The following is a 24,905-nucleotide window of genomic DNA, read 5'->3' as shown; positions in this document are numbered from 1 at the left end:
AACTCTCCTTCCTAACAAAGCCCAGTCTGTCCTCCCAAGAAGTGGAAGAAATAACACTTGTTCCTTCATGATGAGTTAACCACCCAGGCACAATTCATTTTCATTAGCACTGGGATAACTTTTTGCTTCCATAAAGACTGAGATTGGTTTGGTTTCCCTCATCATCTCCCCAGGCACTGATATTTGAAGCTTTGGCAACCTCTTCGGCCCTTCCCTTGTCTTTGCCTTATAGATAAATGAGTTGCCAAATCCTAGATTCCACCACCAAACCTCTGTGACCACAACCTCCTCCAGGTTCACTACAGCCACTTGCAAGACGCCAGCTTAATGCAGGCCCTCCTGGCCCCTTTTCTGGACTGTCCTAATACATGGCCTCTTAACAGGTCTACTGTCTCCCGTTTATCTTATTCTTGTTTTCCATTTCCCATTTCCTCTCCTTATTCCAAGAATCCTCAAATGAATCGAACCTCTTTTTCCCAGTACTTGCCCTGAGTTTGTCTACTTCTGTGATCATCCTTTCTTTTAATTTAAATATTCCCACATATTCAAACACCCACATATTCAAAATCTACCTCTCTCTTAGTAACCTTAAATTTCACATTTTCCATCTTTCCATGATCCCAATCAGAAGCAATTTCTCCCTGCTTTTAAAGCACTTAACACATTTACTCTGTGTTTACAAATATTGTCCCTACTTGTCAGTAAATCCTTTGAAAGTAGAGTTCATTTTTGAGTCATTTTGTATGCTCACAACTCACAGGATAGTATCTTGCAAGTATTACTAGCAGGTTTTCAATATTTTCTGAAGGAAGGAAGAAAGGAAGACAGGCTAAAGTCTCCTATGAAGTAAAAAAGTATTTAGCCATAGGAAGTTGTTTACTTTTTGTTACTGTTTTTCTCCTCTATAATGTAGAAGAAGAACTGGAATATCATTTCTAAATCTATACTATTTAGTTTAAAAATAATATGGCAAAACTAGGCTGGGCACAGTGGCACATGTCTGTGGAACTAGCTACTCCAGAAGCTGAGGTGGGAGGATCACTGGAGCCCAGGAGGTTGAGGCTGCACTGAGCCATGATTGTACCACTGTACTCCAGCCTGGGCAGCAAAGCAAGCCTCGAAAAATAATAAATTAAATAAAAATAATATGATAAAACTATTAAAAACTATTATTTCTTTCTTTAAAATTTTTAAAATTTCAATAGGTTTTTTGGGAACAGGTGGCGTTTGGTTACATGAACAAGTTCTTTAGTGGTGATTTCTGAGATTTTGGTGCACCCATCACCTGAGCAGTATACACTGTACTCAATGTGTAGTCTTTTATCCCTCATCCCCTTCTGCCCCTTCTCCTGAATCCCCTGAGTCCTCAAAGTCCGCAAAAGTCCATCGTATCATTTTTATGCCTTTGCGTCCTCATAGCTTAGCTATCACTTATGAGTGAGAACATACAATGTCTGGTTTTCCATTCTAAGTGAAATGGGTTACTTCACCTAGAATAACAGTCTCTAATTCTATCCAGGCTCCTGCAAATGCCATTATTTCATTCCTTTTTATGACTGAGTAGTATTTCATGGTAAGTATGTATATATATACATATATATAACATTTTCTTTATTCACTTGTTGATTGATGGGCATTTGGGCTGGTTCCATTTTTTTGCAGCTGTGAATTGTGCTGCTATAAACATGTGTGCAGGTATCTTTTTCATATAATGACTTCTTTTCCTCTGGGTAGATACCCAGGAGTGAGACTGCTGGATCAAATGGTAGATGTACTTTTCGTTCTTTAAGGAATCTCCTGTTTTCCATAGTGGTTATTTTCCATAGTGGTTGTACTAGTTTACATTCCTACCAACAGTGTAAAAGTGTTTACTTTTCACCACATCCACACCAATGTCTATTATTTTTTGATTTTTTGATTATGGCCATTCTTGCAGGAGCGAGGTGGTATTGCATTGCGGTTTTGACTTGTATTTCCCTAAGTAGTATATTAGTCCATTCTCATGCTGCTATAAAGAACTGCCTGAGGCTGGACGCTGTGGCTCACGCCTGTAGTCCTAGCACTTTGGGAGGCCAAGGCAGGAGGATCATGAGGTCAGGAGATCGAGACCATCCTGGCTAACATGGTGAAACCCCTTCTCTACTAAAAATACAAAAAAATTAGCAGGGCGTGGTGGTGGGCACCTGTAGTCCCAGCTACTCAGGAGACTGAGGCAGGAGAACGGCGTGAACCCAGGAGGTGGAGCTTACAGTGAGCCGAGACTGCACCACAGCACTCCAGCCTGGGCAACAGAGCGAGACTCCGTCTCAAAAAAAAAAAAAAAAACAAACTGCCCAAGACTGCGTAATTTATAAAGGAAGGAAGTTTAATTGACTCACAGTTCTGCATGGCTAGGAAGGCCTCAGGAAACTTTCAATTATGGTAGAAGGGGAAGCAAACATGTCCTTTTTCACAAGGTTGCAGGAGAGAGAAGTACCAAGCAAAATGAGAAAAGCCCCTTATAAAAACATCAGATCTTGTGAGAACTCACGATCATGAGAACAGCATGGGGGTAACCACCCCCATGGTTCAATTATCTCCCACTGGGTCCCTCCAAAAACACGTGGAGATTATAGGAACTACAATTCAAAATGAAATTTTGGTGGGACCAGGCACAGTGGCTCTCACCTGTAATCCCAGCACTTTGGGAGACAGGCAGATCACCTGAGGTCAGGAGTTTGAGACCAGCCTGGCCAACATGGTGAAACCCCATCTCTACTAAAAATACAAAAATTAGCTTGGTGTGGTTGTGCACACCGATAGTCCCAGGTACTCAGGAGGCTGAGGCAGGAAAATCCCTAGAACCTGGGAAGTGGAGGTTGCAGTGAGCCGAGATTGTGCCATTGTACTCCAGCCTGGGCAACAGAGTGAGATTCCATCTCAAAAAAAGAAAGAACAAAATAAATTTGGGTGGGGACACAGCCAAACCATATCAAGTAGTGATGTTGAGCATTTTTGCATACATTTGTTGGCCATTTGCTTATCTTCTTTTGAGAACTGTCTATTCATGTCCTTAGCCCACTTTTTGATGGAGTTGTTTGTTTTGTTCTTGCTGATTTGTTTGTGTTCCTTATAGATTCTGGATATTAGTCCTTTGTCGGATGTATAGATTGTGAATATTTTCTCCTACTCCATGGGTTGTCTGTTTACTTTGCTGATTATTTCTTTTGCTGTGCAGGAGCTTTTTAAATTTAATTTAGTCCCATCTGGTTATCTTTTTGTTACATTTGCTTTTGGGTTCTTGGTCATGAAGTCTTTGACTAAACCAATGTCTAGAAGGGTTTCTCCAAAGTTTGTTGTAGAATTTTTGTGGTTTCAGGTCTTAGATTTAAGTCTTTAATCCATCTTGAGTTTTGTGTAGGGTGAGATACGAGAATCCAGTTTCATTCTTTTACATGTGACTTGCCAATTATCCCAGCACCATTTGTTGAATAGGGTGTCTTCCTCATTTTATGTTTTTGTTTGCTTTGTCAGAGATCAGTTGACTATAAATATTTGGCTTTATTTATGGGTTCTCCATTCTGTTCCATTGGTCTGTGTATCTATTTTTATACCAGTACTATGCTGTTTTGGTGACTATGGCCTTGTAATATAGTTTGAAGTCAAGTAATGTAATGCCTCCAGATTTGTTCTTTTTGCTTAGTCTTACTTTGGCTATATGAGCTCTTTTTTTGGTTCCATATGAATTTTAGGATTGTTTTTGCTGGTTCTGTGAAGAATGATGGTGGTATTTTGATAGGTATTGCATTTAATTTGTAGATTGCTTTTGGCAGTATGATCATTTTCACAATATTGATTCTACCCATCCATAAGCACGGTATGTGTTTCCATTTGTTTGTGTCACCTATTATTTATTTCAGCAGTGTTTTGTAGTCTTCCTTATAAGGGCCTTTCACCTCCTTTCAGTTAGGTTAAGCATATTCCTAAGGTTTTTTTTTTTGTTTGTTTGTTTTGTTTTGTTTTTGGCAACTATTGTAAAAGGGGTTGAGTTCTTGATTTGATTCTCAGCTTGGTTGCTGTTGGTATATAGCAGAGCTACTGATTTGTGTATGTTAATTTTGTGTCCTGAAACTTTGCTGAATTCATTTACCAGTTCTAGGAGATTGTTGGATGTCTTCAGGGTTTTCTAGGTATATGACCATGTCAACAGCAAACAGTGACATTTTGACTTCCTCATTACCAATTTGGATGCCTTTTATTTCTTTCTCTTTTCTGATTGCTCTGGCTAGGACTTCCAGTACTATGTTGAACAGATGTGGTAAAAGAGGGCATCCTCGTCTTGTTTCAGTTCTCAGGGTGAATGCCTTCAACTTTTCCCCATTTGGTATAATGTTGGCTGTGGGTTTGTCATAGATGGCTTTTACTACCTTAAGGTATGTCCCTTCTATACCAGTTTTGCTAAGGGTTTTAATCATGAAGGGATGCTGGATTTGTCAAATGCTTTTTCTGCGTCTCTTGAGATAATCATGTGATTTTTTTATTTTTAAGTCTGTTTATGTGGTGTATCACATTTATTGACTTACAGACTTACAGATGTTAAACCATCCCTTCATTCCTGTTATGAAACCCACTTGATCATAGCAGATTATCTTTCTGATATGCTGTTTGATTCTGTTAGCTAGTATTTTGTTGAGGACTTTTGCATCTATGTCCATCGGGGATATTGGTCTGTAGTTTCCTTTCTTTGCTATATCCTTTCTTCATTTTTATATTAGGGTGATACTGTCTTCATAGAATGATTTAGGGAGGATTCCCTCTTTCTCTATACTTTTTTTTTTTTTTTTTTTTTTTTGGTGAGGGCAGTGGAGAGACAGGGTCTTGCTCAGTTGCCCAGGCTGGAGTGCAATGGTGTGATCATAGCTCATTGAAGCCTCAAACTCCTGGTCTCAAGCAGCCCTCCTGCCTCAGTTTCCTGAGTAACTAGGACTACAGGAGTGTGCCCCCACACCTGGATAATTTTAAATTTTTTTGTAGAGACAGGGATCTTGCTATGTTGCTGAGGCTGGTCTCAAACTCCTGGCCTCAAGCGATCCTCCCACCTCACTTCCCCAAAGCACTGAGATTACAGGCATGAACCACTGTGCCCGGCCAGTGTTTTCTTACTTTATGATATTCATCTCTGACCTAGCTTCAGAGTCACTACCAACTTCCATAACATCCTGTAAAACAAATGGGTTACTAAAGCACATCACCTTCAAACATGGGTGTCTGAGAGAGAACACCTGAAATTGATGACAAGGGTGCATTATGTGTACTTAGTTGCCACCTGATTTCATTGCTGAGGTTGGGCAAGTGAACTACTTTGGGGATATGCTGTGACTCTGGTTTAACTTCACAGTGAATGCTACCTTGCGATGAGACTGGGGCAGGTGGTCCTGAGGAAGGGTGGTGCTGTGGGTGGTACACCAGAGCTCATGTCAGAAGCTGAGCTCAGGTCCTGGCACTGCCACCAACCAGTGAGTGGTCTGGATAAGTTTATCAGTCTCTTTGCCTTTAAGTGAAGAAAACTGTGCTTTATCTCTAAAGTTCTCTTCAGTTTCAACATCTGTGAATCAAGCTGTTAGATTGAAATTTTCAGTGCATAGAATCAGCAAATGTCCCCAGAAAGCCACTGATATGAGCAGTCTAAAGATAAAAGGGAATGCTGAAAATTGTATGTTAAAGTGGCTCCTAATGAGTCCCTGGAAATTCGCACATTGACACAGTAGTGTAGCTTCATACAGATGTCATGTATTAGCATTTCTGTTGTAATTCCCAGAATTGCTTCCCAAAGATGCTGGGGTTGGCTCTTAGGCATTTCTTAAGTATACCAACTTGCTGCCAAATTCTCTGTTCTCCTCCTACTCTTAGCTCCAAGGATAACACATAAAAATTGAACTACTGCTACTGTTTCTTCTAACAGTAACAACTAAATTCTGTGTTACTGCATATTTATGTTTTCTATAAAGCTATTTGTAGACACTATTGCAAATAATAAAATATAATGGGATGCACATTGGATGATAAAATTAATGCTCTTGGTTGTTTGATATTTACGGAGAGAAATAAATAGAGATTGAGCTAAAGGTTATCCCCAGCAGGCAAGAAAAAGGTCACAAGTTTATGCATAGCAATAAACTTTTGAAAGTGGTTTCTGTGAGACACATGGCTAGTTAGAATTGTCTTTCTTTGCTGTTGTAGGTACATAAAGTTTTTCTTTATAATTTATTTAAAAATATGTAAAACCCAGCCTGGCCTCTTAACAGAATGCCTAATAAAATTGTAGACATAAATAATTATATTGTGGGATGGAAGCTAGAAGGGGTGATTGAATAAGATGAAAGAATCAGCAACTGAGCTGAGCAACTGAAGAAGCTCGTTTTCAGAGGATAGAGTTGCAGAAAAAAACACTTTAACAATTTCTCTTTTGATTATTTGAAATAAACATTGCATATTTAATAGAGAAGTATAAAGCACAAATGGTAATCCTGAAAAAGATGACAGAAAACAGTAATAGTTGTGATCCTTATAGTTAAGAGATTTTCCAAATTTGAAGATCATGTAAACATTCCTTTGGGGAATTTCAAAATTAGAATGCATATCGAGTATCATTAGGCATGTGCTCAAGTGCTAAGTGGTACAGTTATATCTAGAACAGCAAGATGGTACTGTCATAATTAAAGAGAAGAAATTGCTCAAAAAATTATTATCAAAGGAGAAAACTTAAAAAATGTGTATACCCCTCGATCCAGAAGCTTCACAACCAAGAATGTATCCTAAGAAAATATAAATACAAATAATGCTTTTCTTTGACTCTGTTTACTCCAGTTTTACTTATATTTTTTAAAAAAAGAAAGAAAAAAAAACTAAAAACCATCCACATTAATAGGGGACTGTTGACACCAACTGTGGCACACACATGCCATCGAAGGACATCTTAATGATTTGGGATAGTGCTGGGAGCTCCTTATTGCAGGAAATGGAGGAGAAAGATGATGAACATTTTGACTTTCTTGTACTCTGGAAAATTTTCAAATAAATGAAGTTGATTTTAGCAATCTTCTAACTTTACTTTCTGCTCTTCTCATCTCTTAGAATCTCTTTGGGGTTCCAAAATTCTCAGCCTAACTCAGTCATTATAACATTTTTACTTTACAAAGTAATTTGGACTCTTCTCTCTTAAACTGTTCATGATCTTTACAAATTCTTCCCTCCCTTCACTAATAAATCCATAGAATTTCTAAAAAGAGTCAGGGTTTTTTGTTTGTGGTTTTTTGACAACCACAGGCACTGCGGCAGTGCTGGGGACGTCAGTGAAGGGTATGGGCTATGGTTTGCTAAAAAGGGGTAGTCTATAAATGGACAGCCTGAAGTCAGTGATGGCCTGCAGCATTTTTCATAGAATCAGATCACATTTATTCTCTGCATTAGCAGAAGTAAATGGCTGGCATTTTTTTTATGGCAAATGGTGCCTCTCCTACACCAGCAAGACAAATCATATGTAGTTAAAAGTAAAAAAGGGCATCAAACACACAGGGTTGTTTGTTAATGTGTTTCCAGTTTCTGAAAGACCATAATGACTTAATTATGTCTGGTTACATTATCTTTTAACTTTCAAAGCACTTTTCCATCTCCTTTCATCGTATCCTTGTAATCACCTGTACAGAAGGTAGGGGAGGTACTATTGCTCCCATTTGAGAAATGATGAAACTGAGACACAAAGAGTTAATTGCAGGGTAGTAATAGGAGCCAGGATGACTGACTCTGTGCCAGACATTTTATCTTGTAGATCACAAGCAAGCGACCCCCTGGTGGCCAGTAAATTATTACTGTAAAAACTAAGCAGAATTTGAAACCATTTTCAGGAACTTAGCCTGGGCTTGGATTTTCAAAGTTCCATTAAAAAAAAAAAAAAAGAAAGGCCGGGTGCGGTGGCTCATGCCTGTCATCCCAGCACTTTGGGAGGCCGAGGCGGGCGGATCACGAGGTCTGGAGATCGAGACCATCCTGGCTAACACGGTGAAACCCTGTCTCTACTAAAAATACAAAAAATTAGCTGGGCATGGTGGCGGGCGCCTGTAGTCCCAGCTACTCGGGAGACTGAGGCAGGAGAATGGCATGAACCCAGGAGACGGAGCTTGCAGTGAGCCAAGATCGCACCACTGCACTCCAGCCTGGGAGGCAAAGTGAGACTTCGTCAAAAAAAAAAAAAAAAAAAAAAAATCTAAACAATTGTTTGTCCTTGATAGGAGTGGAGAATTTTATATGCTGAGATAATAATAGACCAGTGATTTTTAACCAAAGTCAATTTTGCTCCCCACCCCTAATCTCATCCCTCTTCCCGAAGGCATTTTTGGTTGTTGCAAATGGGAAGGAGTATTTTCTTTCTCTTTCTTTCTTTCTTTCTTTCTTTCTTTCTTTCTTTCTTTCTTTCTTTCTTTCTTTCTTTCTTTCTTTCTTTCTTTCTTTCTTTTTCTTTCTTTCCTTCCTCCCTCCCTCCCTCCCTCCCTCCCTCCCTCCCTTCCTTCCTTCCTTCCTTCCTTCCTTCCTTTCTTTCTTTCTTTCTTCCCTTCCTTCCTTCCTTCCTTTCTTCCTTTCTTTCTTTCTTTCCTTCCTTCCTTCCTTCCTTCCTTCCTTCCTTCCTTCCTTCCTTCCTTCCTTCTTTCTCTCTCTCTCTCTCTCTCTTCTTTCTTTCTTTCTTTCTTTCTTTCTTTCTTTCTTTCTTTCTTTCTTTCTTTCTTTCTTTCTTTCTCTCTCTCTCTCTCTCTTTCTTTCTTTCTTTTTTTCTTGAGACAGAGTCTTGCTCATTCACCCAGGTTGGAGTGCAATGACATGATCATTGCTCTCTGCAGCCTTGATCTCTTGGGCCCAACTGATCCTCTGGCTTCAGCCTCCTGAGTAGCTGGGACTACAAGTGTGAGCCACCATGCCTGGTTAATATTTTAACATTTTTAGTAGAGACAAGATCTTGCTATGTTGAACTCCTGAGCTCGCGGGATCCTTCTGCCTTACCTTCCCAAAGTGCTACAGGTGCGAGCCACTGTGCCTGGCCTTTTGTTTCGGGGGTGGAGAGGATTTGGGGGTGTATTATGGGAGTATTAATGGCATCTAGTGAGTAGCAACTGGGGATCCTGCTAAACATCCTAGAATGCACAAGACAGCCCCCATAACAAAGAATATCCAGCTTATAATTTTCATTGTTCTGAGGTTGAGGAACCCCTGCTTTAGACTGTCTCTTTGCCTTGATTAATGGTGCTTGGCATGTTCTCAGTTTGCCCTATGATTAGTCTCTGCCATAGAAACTATACAAACCACTGGGCAAACTTTTTAAAAGGGAGTTCAATAATGTGTCATCTTTTACCCCACATTTGGTGCTTTCTCTTAATTCTTCATCCCTTCTTTCAATCCTTGCCCCAGTAGTCATCATCCCTACTTCTCCAGCCAGCATTTGGCTTAATTCATATACCTGTGTTTCTCTCTTTTTCCTCTCTGACATCAAATTGACATGGTTCAGTTCCACTCTGGTCTCTCTTTCTTGCTGTCTTAGAGAAAACACTGAACCTCGTGGACACTGGGTGATGGGTGGAGCTGCAGGCCCTGGTGGCGCCCCCAGGAATATTGGTTGGGCCTCTCTGGGAGACTGCTTATCTGCCAGCTTCTATTATTAATTTTGGAAGAATGCTTAGGTGGAGGAGGCAGAGGTCTGCCCTGAGTGTCTTAGAGAAAACTCACAGGTGAATTTTCCTAGAAGTTAACTCTACTTCTGAAAGGAGGGTGAACAATTATACTCCGTACTCACCTACAAATTGTAACTCTTATTTGTTTAATAGCAATAAACCCTGTGGAAAGCAGTCTCTGGCCATGCAGATATTTTAAGTTTGTTCTTAGACAAGGGCAGAGTTGAATTTACTAAGAGGAACCCTTAGACTACTAGAGGGGCTTTCTGATTTTTTGGAGGGGGCAGTTACAGAGGACTAGGTAATTTTGGATCTTATTTTCCAGAAGAATGCTGACGTGGATGAGAAGCATTATTTTTTATCTCACTGATAAAGATTAGAACTTTCACATTCTAAACAATTGATTTCTTGAAGATGACTGGACTAAACCAGTCTAATTAGGGTTCGTTCTGAGCTAGGTAAAATGTGTTAGTCATTATCTAGATCAGCAATTCTCAAAGTATGGTCCACAGACTCCGGGGTGCTCCTCCTGAGATTTCTTCAGAAAGTCTGCAAGGTCCAAACTCTTTTTATAATAATATTAAGATGTTATTTGCCCTCTCCCCACCCCTTGTGCTACTTCTCTCTAATTTTGCACTGATGATGCAGAAGCAATGGTGATGTGAACTTTGGGTGCCTTGGCACAAATCAAGGCAGTGGCTTTAAAGTACACTAATTGTCTTTGTGTTCTTCACCTCTGTGCACTCACAGCAAAAAGAAAAGCCAGTTTCACGGAAGAACGTCCTTGTCAAAGTAGTAAAAATTATTAATTTTATTAAATCTTGACCCTTGAGTGCCCATTTTTTAACATTCTGTGTGGTAAAATGGAAAGTACACAGAAAGCATTGTTGCTGCATACTGAAGTACAAAAGTGGTTGTCTTGAGCAAATCATTTATGCAACGATTTGAGCTGCAAGCCAAACTAGCCACTTTTTTTTTTTTTTTTTGTGGAACACGATTTTTCACTTGAAAGAGCAACTGGCAGACAAATACTATGGCTATTCAAACTTGGATTTTCAGCAGAACTTTAATCAAAAATATACAAAGTAAACCTGTCATTTCAAGGAAAGAAAAACTGACAGTATTTTGTTAAATATAAAATTTGGGTTTTCAACTAAAATTTTGAATTTTAGAAGATGTGTATTCACCATTGTGAGTATGACAGTTTCCTAGTACTAAAAGACTTTTCTGATGCAAGAAATGATCATATGATTAATATGATTTTAAAATATTATCTAAGTAACTATGTCAACCTTGGGAAGATGTAGATAAGTCTATGTACTGATATTTTCAATATGATGTTACTAGATGATGCACGGTTGAAAGATCCATTCAGAGTGCAAGACAGGTCAATGGATTTTAACATAGCAGGTCAGGAAAAGTTCATCGATATAGTTTCAGATTCCACATTGCAAATCACCTTTAAGGAACTACTACTTACTGAGTTTTGATATGGTACCAAATAGTAATATCAACACTCATCTTAAAAAATCATTAAAATATTCTTCCCTTTTCCAACCACATATCTGCTTAAGGCCAAATTTTCTTTATATATTTCAACCAAAACAACAGATTTCAACAGATTGAATGCAGAAGTAGATATGAGAATCCAACTATTAAGCTAGACTTTAAGGAAATTTGCAAAAATGTAAAATAATACACTTCTCTTCTTACTAATTATTTGTTGTTTCAGCAATAGCTACATCTTGTAAAAATGTGATTTATATTAACATGTGGTGAGTTTGTTATTTTAAAATAAATATTTAAAATCTATTTTAACTTACAGTACAGTAAACATTAATAGCTAAAATCCACAGCACAGAAGACTGTAAAGGGATCTTGAGATGAAAAATCTGAGAATTATTGATCTAGAAGAATATAAATTGCAATATGGGGCCAGGTGCGGTGGCTCACGCCTGTAATCCCAGCACTTTGGGAGGCTGAGGCAGACTAATCACTTGAGGCCAGGAGTTCAAGATCAGCCTGGCCAACACGGTGAAACCCTATCTCTACTAAAAATACAAAAAAAATTAGCTTGGCATGGTGGTGCATGCCTGTAATCCCAGCTACTCGGGAGGCTGAGGCACAAGAATCGCTTGAACCCAGGAGGTGGAGGTTGTAGTGAGCTGAGGTCGCGCAACTGCACTCCAGCCTGGGTAACAGAACAAGACTGTTCTGTTCTATCTTAAAAAAAAAAATTGCAATATGGTTACTGCAAAGTTGATCCCTTCAAAGCAAACACGTGCTATTCCCTTTCCTTGTTTAAAAACGTAAATGACTACATTTGGATGGTGCTTTGTACTTTCCACAGTATTTTTACATGCATCAACAAGTTAATCCTTTGAGCAATCCTGCAGGTCAGGTATCATATTCTTTATCTTATACTGAAGAAAATTGAGATTCAGAGCAATCAGCAAGCAGCTTATCCTGCATCAGAGAGCCAGTGACAGAGCTGGACATTAACCCTAGATTTTCCAATTTCCAATTTCATTACATTTTTGTAATACTAATTTATAGGTTCAGAAACTATTAGAAATAATTTAGTATATGAACAGTGTACATTATAAACAATTTTTAAAGGGTTTATTAAATTACTATACTTTTGGGTAACAAACATTAAACTCAAATATACATAGATAATCTTATTGGGTTTGGGTTATGTTCTTTATGTTGAACATGCAAATTATTTCGAATTCTGAATGAGTAATGTCTAAATGAATGTTTTCATATACCTACTTCTGTTCTTTGTATGACATTGAACTAAATGAAACTGTCAATATGCTCACATTTTTGACTTACAAAAATGACAATTTCATATAGCTCAACGTAATATAATTTTACAAATGCAGAAACAATTAATAAGGCCTTGTAAAGTAGGCTTTATTAATTAATTAATTAATTAATTAATTTATTTTTGAGATGGAGTCTTGCTGTAGCCCAGGTTGGAGTGCAATGGCACGATCTTGGCTCACTGCAACCTCTGCTTCCTGGGTTCAAGCAATTCTCCTGCTTCAGCTTCCTGAGTAGTTGGGATTACAGGTGCCTGCCACCACACCCGGCTAATTTTTGTCTTTTCAGTAGAGACGGGGTTTCACCATGTTGGCCAGGCTGGTCTCAAACTCCTGACCTCAAGTGATCCACCCACCTAGGCCTCCCAAAGTGCTGAGATTACAGGTGTGAGCCACCGTGCCCAGCCAAATTAGGCTAAATTTATATAAAGAGAGCATTAAAAAGGATAAACTGAAAAATAAGAGTTTATGTACAAACCTCAGCCCTCAGTCCCACATCCCAGTTGTCTGAGGTAACCTACTATTAAAACAATTTCCTGTGTGTCCTTCCAGGAATTACCCATGCATATACAATCAAACGTGTAGCTATTAAACACACACACATACACACACACACACACACACACACACACACACACACACACACAAATGGGTTCATACTAACAAACTACTTTGCCAATTGCTTTTTTCACTTAATATTTTGGGATATAATTCCTTTCAATTCATGTAGTTCTATTCTTTTTGAAAAGTTCTATTAGTCTATTGGAGAATGTACCATAATTTACTACTGACTTTAAAACAAATTATTGAAGCATGACACCCACGTAGTAAAATGCACTAATCTTGAAGTTTATTTTCCACATGTGTATACACATTACCTTCTACATGAGTGTATATAACTGTGTAACCACCATCCAAATCAAGTATAGAGTAGTTCCAGCATCCCACAGGGCCCTATCAAGCCCTGTCTCAGTCAATAATACTTCCCTAACCCAGTAACCATTGTTCTAATTTTTATCATCATAGATTAGTTTTGCATGTTTGTTTTTTTATTATCTAGCCATCCAGAGGCAGTTTTGCATGTTTTTAAACTTCATATAAATGGAATCATACTGTATGGTTTGAGTGTGTGTGTGTATGTATGTACCTTGTTTCTTTTGTTCAACATGGGTTCTCTAGGGTTGACTTACATTAGCATGTGTAATGGTTTGCTCTTTTTATTGCAAACCATTTTAATAGTATTCCCTTACATGAATTAATCCATTCTACTCTTGATGAAAATTTGTTTTTTTATTTTTTAAGATTTGCTTGTTTGTTTGTTTGTTTGTTTTTGAAATGGAGTCTCACTCTATTGCCCAGGCTGGAGTGCAGTGGCGCAATCTCGGCTCACTGCAAGCTCCTCCTCCTGGGTTCACGCCATTTTCCTGCCTCAGCCTCCCGAGTAGCTGGGACTACAGGTGCCCTTCACCAGCCCCGGCTAATTTTTTTTGTATTTTTAGTAGAGACAGGGTTTCACCGTGTTAGCCAGGATGGTCTCGATCGCCTGACCTCATGATCTGCCTGCCTCGGCTCCCAAAGTGCTGGGAATTTTTAAGTTTTAGATATTATGAATAAAGTTGCCATGTGCAGCACCTTTACATGTCTTTTGGTGGATATCCATTAATTTTCTTTGGTATATTCTTACTTGATTTCATTTTGGTTTAAATGTGTTAATATGCCTATAAAGGCGGCCCTTTACAGAGGAAGTATAACACATTCATCATACTAGCAAATAGCTGTAGAAGGCAGATGGGAAAAAACACAGAGATTTTGAGTGCGATTTAAGAAAAGATTTTAGTTGTAGAAATGTAAAGAAAATGTGGTATAAATAAAAACAAGTGCTCTAGTAAAATGCTATCTATGTGAGCTGGATGTTAGCATGCCAGTGGATTCTGATATGAATAAACTCCTGTGGAATGCTGAATAAAGAAGACATCCTAGGAGAGTAGAACCGATGGCTTTTTCAGGCTATGGATATCGATCAGTAATACACTCAACTTATCTCTATAATTTCACTTGCATTCTTTCCAGCATATGCTTACTGGCTTGTTTGGGATACAATGTGTACAAACCCATATAATATAATACATGCATTCTAAATGGAAAATTAAAGCTGTTAATTTATATTATTAATCTAATTTGATACCCTATCACTTTCATATAAGTGATTCCTCAAAAAGGAAAGTTATATTAGGGAAAAATTCATGTTTAGTTAATCACATAATCTAAAATAAGAAAGTCTCAATTAACTGGAATTTTACATTATAATTAATTTGACTCCTGGTTGAAGATTAACCAGAAAACTCTTTTTATTTCTCACTGATGAGCATTTTTAAGTAAGTTGTTGTACTTTCACAGTCTTGGTATTTTTGTATAGAAATCCAATATATTCTTTAATGATTTAAGAATGTTTGTGTAGGCTGGGTGCAGTGGCTCACACCTATAATCCCAGCACTTTAGGAGGCCAAGGCCAGTGGATCACCTGAGGTCAGGAGTTTGAGACCAGCCTCACCAACATGGTGAAACCCCATCTCTACTAAAAACACAAAAATTAGCTGGGCGTGGTGGTGGACACCCGTAATCCCAGCTACTCAGGAGTCTGAGGCAGGAGAACTGTTTGAGCTCGGGAGGTGGGGGTTGCAGTGAGCCGAGACTGTGCCATTGTATTCCAGCCTGGGCAACAGAGTGAGACTCCATCTCAAAAAAAAAAAAAAGAATGTTTGTGTTATTTTAAATATGAATAATTGTTGTCAAAGTGCTATAGTTAGTCTGGGATGACTCTAGATGTTTCTTTTGAAAATAAATTTCTATTATATGTTTCTTTTCCTTTTTTTTTTTTTTTTTTTAAGACAGGGTCTTACTCTATTGCCCAGTCTGGAGTACAGCCATCATGGCGCCACTCCTGGGCTCAAGGAATCCTCCTGCCTCAGCCTCCTGAGGCACTGGGACTACAGGTACACACCACTACACCTGGCTAAGTTTTCACTTTTTTTTGTGGAGAGAGGGCCTCACTTTGTTGCCCATGTTGGTCTTGAAATTCTGGCCTCAAGTAATCTTCCCCCCTTGGCCTCCCCAGGTGCTGAGATGACAGGCGTGAGCCACCACGCTTGGCCTGCTTTCACTCTTGATGCCCTCTGTTCACCACACAACAGTCAGAATAACGGGTTTTTTTTTTTTTTTTTTTTTGAGACTGTCTCCCTCTCTTGCCCAAGCTGAAGTATAGTGGCCCAATCTCGGCTCACTGCAATCTCTGCCTCTCAGGTTCAAGCGATTCTCCTGCCTCAGCTTCCCGAGTAGCTGGCACTACAGGCGCCCACCACCACACCTGGCTAATTTTTGTATTTTTAGTGGAGACGGGGTTTCAGCAAGTTGTCCAGGCTGGTCGGGAACTGCTGACCTCAGGTGATCCGCCCACCTCGGCCTCTCAGAGTGCTGGGATTACAGGCATGAGCCACTGCGTCGGGCCCAGAATAACTTTTTAAAACATAATTCAGTGTTATTCTCCTGCTTACAACTCTTACCATTACGCTTGAAAAAAAAGTCAACTCATTACTATGGCCTGCTAGTCCTAAATGACGTTGCATCTGCTAGCCTCTCCCCCGCCATCTGGTGTCATTAAGCTCCAGCTACATGGCCTCCTTTTAATTCTGTGAACATGCCAAGCAAGCCCTTTCTACTTTATCACTTCCCACACACAGTCTCCGCTGTTTAGGATACTCCCTACCACCTCACACAATTCGCTGCTTCTCAGCATTCTACTCTCCACTTAAATGCAACCTCCTGGTGAAGGCTTTCCCGCCTCACCTAAGAAGTCCACTATCTTCTATTCCCATATTCTATTTTTTAAAAGTACAATTTACCAAAATTATAATTATACGCTTGTTTTATTATCTTCTTTGTTGTGTCAGGAATTGGTTCAACTGCTGAAAAATATACAGTGGCTGAAAATGATAGTTCATTTTTCTCTCATATAAACAAAGTTTAGAGGCAGGTAGATCAAGGTTAGTATGGTAGCTCCATGGTCATAAGAGACCAAGGTTTCTTCCCTCTAGCTATTCCACCAAATTCAGCATATGGCTTCCACCTCACGGTCCAAAATGGTTGCTCCAGTTCCAGCCATTATGCTTGTATTCCATACAGCTGTAGTCAAGAAGGCAAATTCAGTTTTTATTCAAAGTAAGGGAGATTTTATACACACTGTTAAAAATCGAGGGTTCCTTAGTAAAATTATTGACTCAGGCAAGGATTTTCAATTGATGTTAAAATGATTAGGTAGATAGCTAATGAGAAAGGACATTCATAAGGTGCCAAACGAAACAAAATGAAACTTCTGCACAGATTACTTCTGTCCATAAAAGAACAAAGATTTACAGTGAAAAAGTCAGGCTGTCATCACCTCAATCCAGGGGTCAGATATTCTGTGTCTCCTGATGTAATGTGATTTGAAGTACACAGTACTACTTGCGACACAATCTTGCCAAAAATGTTCAAATTTGAGTCTAATTGGGCCTTCATTTTGAAATGGGAAAGATTCCCTTGTCCCCCTCGCAGGGCATGCGATGGAAGTGTGGCTCCCGTCTTCACTGCCCCGCTGCTCAAACCTCTAGGGGTGCATAGAGACGGGCAGGCTGTGGGGCTCTGACCCCATGGTGGTATCTAGGGGCGAATGTTTACAACTGAAGCCCCAGTGGGCGTGTTACAGGTGCTCTTTTAGTTTAGCCATCTGTAGGCGGCTTGTGTTAGCCAGCTCAATTAGACCCCTGCCTTATTGCAAGGACAGAGGGCTTTCTGTATCCCGGGGTTCTTGCCTTGGTGTACTGGAAGAATTGGATCACACGTGGGCTTAGAGAATGAGTGCAAGGTTTTATTGAATGGAAGTAGCTCTCAGTAGATGGAGAAGCCAGCAGGGAGATGGTTTTTTCCCTGGAAGTGGGGCTGCGCGGCGGCCGGACTCTTCTCCGACAGCCCTGGCCAAGCTGTGTTCTGCCGGTCAATGGCCTGCCGCCATGCCAGTGCCTGTCCCTGTGCTCTTGACGTGCTCTCGATGTCCTCTCGAAATCCAGCCGCTCGTGTGTTCCTCCGCCAATGTGTTTCTGTCAGCGTTCAGCCGTTTTTTGTGTGTTTGCCTTGCTAGAGTCTCGGGTTTTTATAGGTACAGGATGGGGGCGTGGCAGGCCAGGGTGGTCTTGGGAAATGCAACATTTGGGCGCGAAGGCAGGAGTGCCTGTGGTCACCTAGGTCTATGGGCACAGGCCCGGGGGTGGAGCCCTCGCCAGGGACCCACCTTTCTCCTTCTAGCACTTCCCTGCCCCTCTTCTGTATTAATTTGTCATAACGTAATTTCAGTTTTACAGAAATCACAAGGGAAAGAGAAACAAGCCAACTGGTACCCTGACGAAGCAATCAAAGAAATTGAGAAATTGGGACATTCTTCTATAGAACAATTGTCCCTGTTTCTGTCTCTTTAACATTGCAGTATCAGGAATAAAGGGACTGATATATTTCAAAGAGACTGAGGGGACATAACAACCAGATGCGATGTGTGGTCCTCACTTGGATCCTGGTTTGGATAAATCAGCTGTAAAGGACATTGCATGGACAACGGGAGAAATTTCAATATGCATGGGTGTTCAGATATAATATTCTATTAAGGAATTATTACTACTGTCAGCTGTGATTGTTGTTTTGGCTATGTGGGAAAACTTGGTGGCTCATGCCTGTAATCCCAGCACTTTGGGAGGCCAAGACGGGTAGATCACCTGAGGTCAGGAGTTTGAGACCAGCCTGGCCAACATGGTGAAACCCCATCTCTACTAAAAATACAAATCAGCTGGGTGTGGTGGCACACGCCTGTAACCCCAGCTACTTGGGAGCCTGAGGCAGGAAAATTGCTTGAACCCAGGAAGCGGAGATTGCAGTGAACCGAGATGGTGCCACTGTGCTCCAGCCTGGGTGACAGAGTGAGACTCTGTCTCACAAAAAAAAAAAAAAAAAAAAAAAATCCTATTTTTAAAATACACATACTAAAATTTAGAGGAAGAATGTCATGACTGTCATTTACTTAACATTCTTTAGTTTTGGAGGTCCACTTTTAAAGAGGAGGATAATGGATACTGGGGGCCAACAAGAAGTCTTCTTTTTTTGAGACAGGATTGTGCTCTCTCACACAAGCTGGAGTACAATGGTATGATCTTGGCTGACCACAGCCTTGACCTCCTAGGCTCAAGTAATCCTCCCACCTCAGCCTCCTGAATAGCTGGGACTACAGATGCATGCCACCATACTAGCTAATTTTTGTATTTTTTGTAGAGATGGCATTTTGCCATGTTACCCAGGCTGGTGTCAAACTCCTGGAATCAAGTGATCTACCCCCCTTGGCCTCCCGAAGTGCTGGGATTATAGGTGTGAGTCACTGTGGCCGGCCCAAGAAGTCTTTAGGATACTCTGCCACCAGACTGAGCTGCATGAGGGCAAGGATTGTGCCTATTTTGCTTTTATAACCAGTGCTTCATACACTGTCCAGCATACAGTAGGCACTCCTTGCATATTTGTTAAATGAATGAATAAGTGAGGATGATAAAGGAATGTAGAAATTAACCATGACTTCCACTGACATTGAGAATCCAGCAGACATCTCTCAAGAGATCACTGCACTTAAAAATAGGTATAACTGAAATATAACAACTGTATGCTATAATTAGCACTAAAAAGGTGTGAAAAACTATGAAACTGCAAAGAAACAAATAAAAGATAGAAAACATTAAAATGGTAAAAATAATGGCAAGATACTATTGTTAATTGTATTGCCCCATGCCCAGTCCTTTTAAAGTCCAGGGCATTGAATTAGCTTTTTGTAACAAAAATAGCCAAATATAAAATGCTAAATTCTGTGTGTTTTTTGGGAGATTGTTAGAAATCCAATCTATTTTTTTTCTCCCCTTACTCTCCACCTTATCTCCTTCTATTACTGCTGTGGGAAGATAGCAAGACACCCACTGGCTGACTGCAGCTTCAATCCATTAGCCAGTGACATTCCAGGACAGTTTCCCTCTTGTTTGCAACATTAATCAAAAAGTATTAAGGCTGTGGGTAGGGTGGCTCACCCCTGTAATCCCAGCACTTTGGGAGGCCAAGGCAGGAGGATTGCTTGAACCCAGGAGTTAGAGACCAGCCTGGGCAACATGGTGAAGCCCCATCTCTCTCTCTCTCTCTCTCTCTCTCTCTTTTTGAGACAGAGTCTTACTCTGTTGCCCAGGCTGGAATGCAGTAGTGTAATCTTGGCTCACTGCTACCTCCACCTCCTGGGTTCAAGTGATTCTCCTGCCTCAGCCTCTTGAGTAGCTGGGATTACAGGCACCTGCCATGACACCCAGCTAATTTTTGTATTTTTAGTAGAGACAGGGTTTCAACATGTTGGTTAGGCTGGTCTCGAACTCCTGACCTCAAGTGATACGCCAGCCTTGGCCTCCCAAAGTGCTGGGATTATAAGCATGAGTCACTGTGCCCAGCCTGAAACCCCATCTCCAGTAAATATCCAAAAATTAGCCAGGTGTGGTGGTGCGTACTTGTAGTCCTATCTACTCGGGAGGCTGAGGTGGGAGGATGGCTTGAGCCTGGGGTGTTGAGGCTACAGTGAGCTATGATCACACCACTGCGCTCCATCCTGGACAACCGAGTGAGACTGTCTCAAAAATTAAAAAAGTATTAATTAAATTTCTACTATGTGTATTAAGTATATTTAAAAAAAGAAAACCAATTAAGTCTAAATCATTGATTTTTGTCCTTGGGATGTTGAGATCAGCACAGGCAAAACAAAAAGTAAAAAGGTCCAACAAATACCTTATTTTTCTATGGTGCTTTACATTTGCAAAGAGCTTTGACAATGAAATTTCACTTATTTCTGAAACAATACCTTGTCATAGGCTGGGTTAAAAAAAAAAATGAATTGACTTGCTCAAGGTCATCTTCATAATTAGAGATAAACCTGGAATTAGAACCCAAGTTTTCTGGCACCATGTTCTCTACTATCACACTACCTTCTGAAAGCCAAAACATAGGCCGGGATGGTGGCTCATGCCTGTCATCCCAGCACTCTGGGAGGCCTAGGTGGGAGGATCACTTGAGCTCAAGAGTTCAAGACCAGCCTGGGCAACACAGTGAGACCCCCCTCTCTATTATTTTAATTTTTTTAAAAATTGTCAAGAAAGCCAAAACTTAAACCAGAATTGCATTTTTGACTGTACAATGTACGAGGAAACAACTAACAGAGCTGCCACGTGACTGAAATAAACCTTGACTGTAGAGATGATTTCTAACGCTTTCTGTCATTTCTGTGATTTTTTTCCATTTTTCTTAGCAACCTGGAAGCACCACTTTATTTTCCCTCTTCTTTCTGCTTCCAGCAGCTGCAGACCCAACGTAATCACCAAGAGAGAATGAAAACTTCCAACTACCATGAATCAGGCTTAACACAGTAAGAGAACATTTGTGATTCTACTATAAGAATTTCCATTAAAATTTCATCAACAAACAGTTCAGAAGCTGTTAAGCATAGACAAGCCTGAAAGTGGCTGGTAGCTGGCATGTATACGATGGAAATTTCATATGGGTAAAAAAATGAATCTGATTTTGTGTGGTACGTTTAACATTATCGCCACCTACACATTCAGTTAAAAGCTGTTCATGGCTGAAAAGAAACCCCTGATTCCCTCCTACATCATATCTCAGCCTAGTTTTGGTGTGAGCCGTGGGCAGCTTCATCAAGGATGTTTGCATCCTTTACCCAGAACAAACATTCCAGTAGTGCAACACTCATAGAATCTAAAGAATAGGAGATTTAGTAATATTTAATAAGCAAATGATAATAATAATGTAAATTTAAAAATATTCCCTCTGACTTTTCCCTCTCCTTTATCCCTTGTAGATCATGAATCAGTCCCTGAGGCCTCTCCAGTTTTTAAAGTCTCTCAAATAGGTCCTTTTTTCCACTCCCACCATCCTAGTTTTAGTTCTCTTTAGCTTTGTAATCAAAACCCACTGAACTACTCCTTTCTTCCTTCCTTCCTTCCTTCCTTCCTTCCTTCCTTCCTTTCTTCCTTTCTTTCTCCTTCCTTCCTTCCTTCCTTCCTTCCTTCCTTCCTTCCTTCCTTCCTTCCTTCCTTCCTTCCTTCCTTCCTTCCTTCCTTCCTTTCTTTCTTTCTTTCTTTCTTTCTTTCTTTTCTTTCTTTCTTTCTTTTTCTTTCTTTCTTTCTTTCTTTTTGAGATAGGATTTTGCTCTGTTGCCCAAGCTGGAGGGCAATAGTGCAATCATGACTTGCTGTAACCTCGGCCTCCTTGACTCAAGCGATCCTCTCATCTTAGCCTCCCAACTAGCTAGAACCACATGCATGCACCACCACACCCAGCTAATTTTTTATTTTTAGTAGAGATGGGTTTTTGCTATGTTGCCCAGGCTGTTCTCAAACTACTGGCCTCGAGCAAGTCTCTGCTTTGGTCTCCCTAGGTGCTGGGATTATAGGCATGAACCACCATGCCTGGCTGAACTACTCATCTTCTTTTCACTTTCTCCAACCCGTTCTTCACATGTTCCAAATAGTTTTGCTGAATCAAGTTTTTCTGCTCAAAAATAGAGTGACTTATCAAGTCTTCATTGCTTTTGTGACATTCAAGGTCCTTTAGAACATGGGTTCACCTTAGCTATGTGACTTTATTCTGCTCTAATAATAATAATAATAATAATAATTACTATTGAATACCCAAGTGCCTGACTCTGTGCTAGGTGCTTTCCATATATAATTTGCTCACACAAGTCCTTACTTCAATTAGACCTGTGTCCCATGGTTCCCATACATACTTTGCTCTCTTCTCAAATGCCTATGCTCTATTTTCTGTACCTTCTATGCCTCCAAATTCTACTATTTTGAGAGCGAAGTCATTTCTCAGCTCCTCCAAAAAATCCCCATACATCGTTTCAGACCCACTGATTTCTTCCCTATTTGGCTTTCTTGCTAAGCTATGCAGATATTTAATACCATTGTATAGTTATTTAGTTGTTTCAGGTATGTAAATTCATCTCCAGTTAAACAGGAGAGCAGTGTAAATGTATTGGCAGCTAAATGTATTGACATCCATGGATGGGTTTTGAAGCATGCACGAACCATTGAAAAATTATGTTTTGTGTTTGTGCATTTTTTCTGGGGTCAGAAGTTTTCAAAGCATCCCAAAGAGGTCTATGAAGGGGATTGGGTTAGTTTCTGGATAACAAGCCTTATTTTGAGATCAAGCCTACTACCTAAACCTAGGAATTATATCTTATTGCATAACCTCTGATTCTCCATTGTAAAATTTCTGGCTTTGTTACATAGGCCTGAGTTTTAAAATTCGGATCTGTTTTTCTATTCTGCTTTAATAAACAGAGTGGGCATCCTGAATTGTGATGCAGAACACATAATCACTGTATTGGGAACTTATTTCAACAATAATTTCTAAATTAAATACTTTTTAAATAGGTAATACAGATATGTAATTAGAAGGTCAAAGTACATAAAGAGGGTATCCAGAGAAGTCTCACTCCTACCTGACTTTTTTTGTTTTGTTTTGTTTTGAAATGGGGTCTTGCTCTGTCACCCAGCTTGGAGTACGGTGGCGCAGTCCTGGCTCACTGCAACCTCTGCTTCATAGGCTTAAGCCATCCTCCCACTTCAGTCTCCTGAGTAGCTGGGACCACAGGTGCATGCCACCATGCCCAGCTAGTTTTTGTATTTTTTGTATGGATGGGGTTTCACCATGTTGCCCGGGCTGGTCTTAAACTCCTGAGCTCAAAGAATTTGCCTACCTCGGCGTCCCAAAGTGCTGGGATTATAGGCATGAGCCACCATGCCAGTCCCACCTGACTTTTATAGGTAACTGTCAACAAAAACATTTTAATAACACAGATAATATAATAATGTCTATGGCTTCATTAGTCAAGGATCTTTGGTTGCAAGTAATAGAAGTTTATTTCAAATCATTGTAAACAAAAACATTTATTTAAAGAATAGAGTATCTTAAGGAAGGCAGAAAGTGCAGCCAAGTTTCATGAAAGATTGGAATTAGGACTTAGGAGCACCTCAAGAATATAAACAGCTACTTTCTCTCTCTCTCTCTCTTTCTCTCTCTCCACCCCCCCACCCCCGCCCCTGCATCCCCCCATGTGCCCTTTCTGTAGACTGGCTTTGTTGCCTTGGTGTGCACAGGACAAGATATAGCCATCCCCTTACTCTTGAGTATACACATCCTAAGTTCAAGTAACCAGTCCACGTTCTTGTTTCTAAGTGTCAGTTCTTACACACACACACACACACACACAGACACAGACACAGACACAGACACAGACAGATAGACAAGACCGTTTGGCCTGACTAGAGTTACGTGTGCATCCTTGGTTAATCAGCTCTGGATGGAGGAGCAAGGAACAATACAAATGTGAATGCTGCCAGGGCTGCAGCCCTGTGTAGGAAAGTTCTTAGATAAAAGGGGTGTGGGGCAGGCTGATATGCCCCAAAATGCCTACTAAAATTGTATTTCTGACCATAGTTACTGGTTTTTAATTTTCACGGGCTTGAAGTCACCTTTGGCCCAGAAGGTACTCACTGCTGATGATCTCTTTTTCTTACTGGCAGGAAACAACCTAGGAGAGGCATAGCTTTTGTGGAGACGCATATTCTCCTGGGGCCTGGAGGGCTGCTTACCTCTATTTTCATCTAGAGTTTCTTGGTTTCCCTGGGCCAATTAACGTTGGCTGCCATGTGCTAGTCTCACATTAGCTGATGCTTACATTATTACCTTTGGCTATCTCCTAGATATTGCCTAGTCAGGAAAAGACCACTGTCCAATCTCAAAGAACAACCAAGAGCAGAGTGATTTATGACTCAAGTCTGGTTTTTAAGGTCTCTGTGTGTATGTTTGGTATATAGTGTTTGGGAATATGTCTGTATGTTTTCTATGGCTGCTATAACAAAGTACCACAAACTGGGTGGTTTAAAGCAACAAATTAATTCTCTCACAGTCCAGGGGTTTGGATGTTCCAAATCAAGGTGTTGGCAGGGCCACACTTGCTTCAAAGCCTCTAGGGAAGGATCCACTCTTGCCTCTTCCAGCTTCTGGCAGCCCCAGGAGTACCTCGGCTTATGGTAGCATCACTTCAGTTTCTGCCTGTCTTAACGTGGCCATCTTCCCTATGCGTCTGTCTTCTCTTCACAGATGGACCCCAGTCAAACTGGGTGAAGGGCCCATCTTAACTCCAGCATAACCTTATCTTAGCTAATGACATCTGCAATTACCCTATTTCCAAATAAGGTCATTC

General features: G+C 40.3%; 1 long non-coding RNA gene across 1 annotated transcript in view; it reads left to right on the top strand.

The window, feature by feature from the left end:
• The window catches only part of LOC139357848 (uncharacterized), a 99,334-nt gene extending 77,793 nt beyond the window's left edge, over positions 1-21,541 (top strand). The window contains exon 6 of the long non-coding RNA XR_011611732.1: positions 20,965-21,541. This is a non-coding gene — a long non-coding RNA (uncharacterized lncRNA). The remainder of the gene's footprint in view (positions 1-20,964) is intronic.
• The last annotated feature ends 3,364 nt before the right edge of the window (positions 21,542-24,905 follow it).

The sequence above is a fragment of the Macaca nemestrina genome, chromosome 13, assembly GCF_043159975.1.
Source record: "Macaca nemestrina isolate mMacNem1 chromosome 13, mMacNem.hap1, whole genome shotgun sequence".
NCBI lineage: Eukaryota > Metazoa > Chordata > Mammalia > Primates > Cercopithecidae > Macaca > Macaca nemestrina.
The sequence above is the reverse complement of the archived record's forward strand: the minus strand, read 5'-3'. Positions and strand labels throughout refer to the sequence as shown.